A 6,569-nucleotide genomic window follows, 5' to 3' on the forward strand; every position below is an offset into this window, starting at 1 on the left:
CCATCGCAATGTGAAAAATACTGTCCAGGCTTACGCAATGTTGTTTCTTTGACTTTCTCAAGTACATCAGGTTTTTGCAACAACCGTTGTAATGATGTGAGAATAGGCACATACTGTACATGTAGGTGCGCTCTGATGACAATTCGGTATTCTACGGGCTTAACATATGGAAACTTCTCCTCAAAATAAGATTTTCTCCTCTTAGCTGTTGACAATGGTCCTTCAGAGGTAACAGATTTATGCAAAATATAACTCTCCAAAACTGCCTGGACAATTTCACTTACAAGTGTGTCAGTGAAAGTTCAGTCATGTTTTTTCAGTATCTCAATTACTTTTTCTCTGACAAGAGGTTCTGACAGTGAAAACAACTGATCAATGTGCTCAGTAATTTCCTGTATTGCCCTCTGTGACACATGGAGAATAGTTTGCATTTTCAAAAAGAAAGCAGCCAGATTGTACTGTAACTTCTCTGCTAATCCCTCAGTGCTAGTGCCTGCTACAAGGGCAGTTTCATCATCATCATCATCACGAGATTGCTCCACAGAGTCATGGTCAATGTCACTATCCTGGGAAACATCCGGAATGTTTTGCACGACAACAGCTACATCATAGTCTGATGCATTCTGATGTTCTCTGCATTTATGTGCATTGAATGTGGAGTAAACGTTTGCTTTAAACTTACAAGCCGTAAACAGACATGAAACCATTTCCTTATTTCTTAAATGCTCCTTAGATGACTGAACATTTCCCTCTCAACAAATGGCTGCTTAAATTCACAAACAGGCCAATGAAATGTCCGACCATGACTGTCACCACCTGCCACTCTTCTAGCTGAATGATTTCTGGACAAACGAACCTTCAGTGAATTTAAAGTAGTAAATGTACACATGCAATTGGTATAAAGGCATGGTAAAGGTGAAACCGTGGAATACTGGCCATGGTAGAGCCTGTAATGTCTCAATAACTGTATTTTTAAGGAACCAGAAAACTCACATAATTTACATTTCCACATTTTTTCATCAAACAATTCTTCGCGGTTAACACGTTATCTGTCCACTGCAGAAATGAACTACATTTTATTCATTGACCAAATGAATTGGTATGTTAACACAGCACGGTGGAAAAGTGATGGAAAGCGCTAAGGAGTCGAGGCTCGCGCTAAATTCTATTTAGATTTAGTTCTGAAAACTAGCTAACTAGCAGTTGAGGAGACATACAGACCCAGCAGTCGTTTTTCTTCGACAAATTTAACTGCAACTGAAGAGAGGCACAGCGGTTATTTTTTAAACCATGCTGCTTCCCAGTGCTACAGTTTGAAACTCAAAAAGCTGACGTAACTTAACCCTAATTTAAGAGCTCACAACTGAAACTGTCCGAAAAACAGACAGGTCGACAAAACAATCATGCAATATCAGCATTCAACACAAGTTACCTCGTCAGGACGGACAGAAACAGGCTGTGCAGTGCAAGTGTCTACTCAACGTTGGGTCGTGCCGGCAGGTATCCCAGCATGCTTCTTGAGCGATGCAGTCTTCTGCACGTCTTCAGATTTCCAGATATGCTTAAAAAGATTTGTTGATGCATCCTTTGCTTTATTTATTTTAACAATAAACAAATTTCTGAACTAAAATGATGACAAAGGAATGAAAAATGCTAAACGGCAGCCCGTGCTGCACAGGGTTTAATTTTTTTTGATGATATAATGATATAAACACAATTTATAGAAAATTAGTTAGTGGAATGAACTGGAATTACATTACCGACACTTAAACGCTCCAAAACTTTAAGTGCACTCAAAGAAACCGAGTTATTACATCAACATTTCATTTTTGAGTTAAATAAATTCATGGAATGAGTGATGATAACTTTTCTCAAAGTTTGAGTTACCTTAACTTTTTTCTTTTATGAACATGTACTGTTAGATTTTACAGTGTGCATTGCCCACCTACCCCCCCCCCCCTTTTTCCTTCTGCTGTTACACCGGCCTGCACTTCCCTCCCATGAACCAGTCTGCCATCCAGTCCCCCATCAAGCTGGCTTGCTCTCCCTGCCTACCCTTCCAGAAGCTTCCTTCTTCAACTGTTATTAACATTTCCATGTTTCCCACATTTTGTATTATGAACTGTTTTCTTGTCTGTAACAACATCTACTGCACGTCTGTCCATCCTGGGTGAGGGATCCTCCTCTGTTGCTCACCCTGAGGTTTCTCAGATTTTTCCCAGTTAAAATGGTTTTCTATGGAGTTTTTCCTCAGTCGATGTGAGGGTCTAAGGGCAGAGGATGTTGTTATGATGCCATGTAAAGCCCTTTGAGACAAACTGTTTGTGAAAACGGGCTATACAAATAAAATTGCCTTGCCTTGCCTTGCCTGGCCTTGATTTAGACTATGGTAATCCAGTGTCTGGAAGATACCCGGATGCTATTTTGCACTTAAGTTTCCACCAACTCTATGAAGACAAAAACTTGAGTTTGTTTGCATAGAGCTCATCTGAATAGAAGGGGATCACAATTTGCTTGCAATTTGTGTATATTTCCTCATTTAAATGAGTCTTACCCAAACATATCAGTTCCTCTCTCCTCCAGGGAGTTCTCTGGATGCAAGTCGTCAAATGGCACCCCACATTCAACACACACAATTTTGGTTTGAGAATTTGCATTATTAGTAATTTGGTATTTATTTTCAGAGTTGCATTTAATTAAAATCCTTTTCACAGTGCCAGGTATTTATGTTATTAATCCCTTTGTCAGAAGTTCAGAGTACCCACCCTGACTGGGGACTCCATTGTCTTACTGGGGGACTTCAATGCTCACATGGGCAATGACAGCGTGACCTGAAGGGGTGTTATTGGGAGGAATGGCAGGCCCTACCTGAACGTGAGTGGTGATCACTTCTGTGCAAGTTGCAGTTTGTCCATAACTAACACCATGTTCGAACATAAGGATGCCCACCGGTGCACATGGCACCAGGAAATCCTAGGTTGTAGGTCTATGATCAATTTTATAGTCGTATCATCTGAATTTTTTTATTTTATTGTTTTTTTTAAACTACTGTGTGTTGAAATCAATGGTTGTTGAGAAAAAGGTCATGGTCAGCAATGGTGAGTTTGTCAGACTGTCCCTGTGAAAGACATAAGTTCTGGAGAAGAGATGTTACACATTTCAATAAGTAAATCTGCAAGCACAGGGCTTTAGAATTACAAATTCAGTTGGGTTCAGATTTTAAATAAAATCAACTTCACTTGACTTAGCACTGACTGCTCCATTCAAAATCGCTCCCTGGAATAGTGAAACAGGATGCATTAGTTAACCGGCAAATGCAGAACTGTGGATGTAAAGCAGGATATGAATTCCAAATTACCACTGACCTATATGACACTGAGGCAGGGATGAAGGCTGGGATGGTGGAGGCAAGAGCTGCAACAGCATGATTCTGGCATCACAGATGTTGCAGCATAGGAGGGAGCTATATTTAAATGAACTACCTTATTGAAAGGATGGCTTTTATTTGAGTGTGACTGATTAGAAACACAGATTCAATCAGCAGCCTGTCTGCTGATTGAATCTGTGTCCTGTAAGAACTTTCTTCACTGACAAGTCTTTTAGAGCAGTGGTCATAACAATGTCTAACAGTATAATAGCAAGGAGAAAAACAGTAACTATTCTCGTCTTCATTCTGTGATAATGCTGATCACATCCTGAGGAGGGCCTTTCCTGGCACCCAGCTCCCACTGAAGACTTACTGTCAGTGTCAGAAATGATGGTCACTGTTATCACACATGATGATGGGCATTACAACAGAGTCATGACTCCTGATAGTATTGGAGCAGGAAGAGTGTGAAATGCGTCAATTAAGAGGTTTGAGAATGCAAGAAAAAACTTTGTTGGGAAGAAGGGGGGCTGAAGAGGGTGAGCTGAAGAGGTTAAATGTAATCAGTATAATCAGAAATTTTTTCAAAGACATTGAGTTTCCTGTTGTGACTTTTGAGACAAACTCTGGAGTTTATTTTAGCAATTTATTTTCTTTTGTACTTTACCTTTCCCAAGGGAACATTTATACCTTCTTATCTTCACTTCTAAAGTAACATTTCTGTACCCCCAAGTGAAAAATATGTACCTTAATGTCCTGGTGCTAAATATGTACACTCTGAAAAGGTATTCAATAAGGATAGAGCAACAAAGCAAATGTACCTCTTTTGTTCCAATCCTGTACCTTGAAATTACAATTTTTTTGTACCTTTATGTGGCAAAAAAAACATCCTTTAAATTCAGACATAAAAATGATTAAAATTGTTCATCAAAAATATATTTAATAATGGAGGTAAAATCACAAACATGGTACATATAGCCAATCATTTTCATTCCATGATTAGCATTTTGGAAATGACACATCATTAATGAGCTCCAGCAAACAGCAAAACCTATATCAACATTGGGTTTAAGTAAAGTCATTCACTATTCACTGCAGCAAAAACTGCATTTCATAACGTAGTAACTCAGTAACTCAGTTGAGAAAAAATAACTCATGGACTCACATGCAGGAATAAACTGAATTTCATCATTGTTTGAATAAGAATAACAAGGATGCTAATTCTGTATGGGATTGGTCTCTGAATCTTGCTGATCCAGGTAAAAGCTGTGTTGCTGTAATTCAGACTTCTTATTGGACCATCTTTTGTTTTGTTTTTTTAATTTTTTTTTAATGCTTAGGGACCCAAGCTGATTTTGGGGTAATTGTACATCCTTTGCTTTTGAGCTATTATCTTGATCAATATAAGGTCAATCTCTAATTTTTTTTTTTCTGAGAGCTGTGTCCTGCTCTACCTGCATTGCTGTAAGTGTGTGACCTCACTTCCTGTTTGAGCATTGCTGAACATAGTGCTTTGCTTCGTTGTGCTGGGTAAAGTGTGATCATCCCTACTAATTCCTTTTTTATTGACTAATTACTTGCCAAAACTACATACCTATTTGATTTACGTGGCCAAAGTTTAAAGACCATTGGTCTTGTAGCGACAGTCTTTCTTTCCTGTAAACTCTCCACTCGTAAGCTAACAATGGCTTCTCCTTCTCACTCTCCTCTCTCCTGCTCAGTGTGCCACATGTTTAGTTACTCCTCAGCCTCCTTTAGTGATACTGATGTGTGTGTTAAATGTAGTTTGTTTGTAGCATTGGAGGCAAGGCTTAGTGAGGTTGAATTGGACCTGTGGCGGCTCTGCACCGATGGATCCAAACAATTAGCCCAGAGAGCTAGCAAGTCCCCATTGGCTAGTGCGGACCGCTTTAGCTTAGCCCTGACTAGTGCTCCCCCGGCAGCTTCCAAGTGGCTGGAAAACCGGGGCGGTTGGGTGACTGTCCGAAGAAAGCATAGTCCTAAACAGAAACCTACTGTCAGTGACTAACCACCAATTCACGTCTCAAATAGGTTCTCCCCACTTGGTGACACACCCGCCGAGAAAACAACTCTGGAAATTGGAAGTTCCAGCACTTGCACTGTTGGAGGACGTGGCAAACGGTGCAATAAGACGGAAGCGACATTTCAGGGAGCGTGAGGACTGATGAGCCGGCTACCGCGGGCCATCCTCCTGCAAATTTGTGAGGAGCTGCGACCGACACTCCAGCGCAGAAGCAGAACTGCCAGGAGCTGAGCTGTGCCAGTGCCGACACTGGTGCTTAGCATGCTCGGCTTCTTGGCCACTGGCTCCTTCCAGCAGGAGATGGCAGACCGTTCTGGGGTGAGCCAGTCGACCGTCAGCCGGGCCACGCCCTTGGTGGTGGACCTGATCATCCGCCTCTCCCACAGGTACATTAAATTCCCTTACGGTGCTGTTGAACAGGCCAATATTAATGTGCAATTTACAGCAATAGCCAGATTCTCTCATGTAATCGGAGCCATTGACTGCACTCATGTTGCTAAAAAAGTGCCGTCCCATTAGGAATAAGCTTACGTCAATCGTAAGGGTTTCCACTCCATCAATGTGCAGATCATCTGCGATGCACAAATTAATCTGCTCAACATTGTTGCAAGGTGGCCTGGTTCAACGCACGACTTGCACAGTCTGTCCAACAGCTGGCAGGTGTGATGATGGACAGCTGGCTGCTGGGTGAGTAAATGCTTAATTATATTAAGTTATTCAAGAAACTTAACTTGTATCACTCACTTAAACCAAAAGTGTGCAACACTTTGCTTTTACTGCAGGTGACAGTGGCTACCTCCTGAGAACCTGGCTGATGACCCCTCTCCACAACCCCCACACTAACTGAAATAATATACGAGAGGTACAACAACGTCCACTCCCGCACTGGGTCAGCTGAAGGGTCGGTGGCGCAGTCTGGACCGGGGGGGGGGGGGGGGGGGCGTGCTGCTCTATTGGTGTGCTGCATTGTGATGGCATGTGGCATCCTTCACAAATGTGGCCAACCTGCATGGCGTCCCCCAGGCTGGGCAGCATGTCCCCCCACGAGATGACCCAGAGGCTGGAGGGATGGACACTGATCCTGGCTGGGCAGCTGGAGGAAAGGCTGGCCCGAATGCCGCTGACCCTGGCGGATGACTCTGAGCCGGCAGACGGGCT

The sequence above is a fragment of the Aulostomus chinensis genome, chromosome 7 (genome assembly GCF_037954235.1).
Source record: "Aulostomus chinensis isolate RoL2024-O1b breed Wild chromosome 7, RoL_Achi_v1.0, whole genome shotgun sequence".
NCBI classification, from domain to species: Eukaryota; Metazoa; Chordata; class Actinopteri; order Syngnathiformes; family Aulostomidae; genus Aulostomus; species Aulostomus chinensis.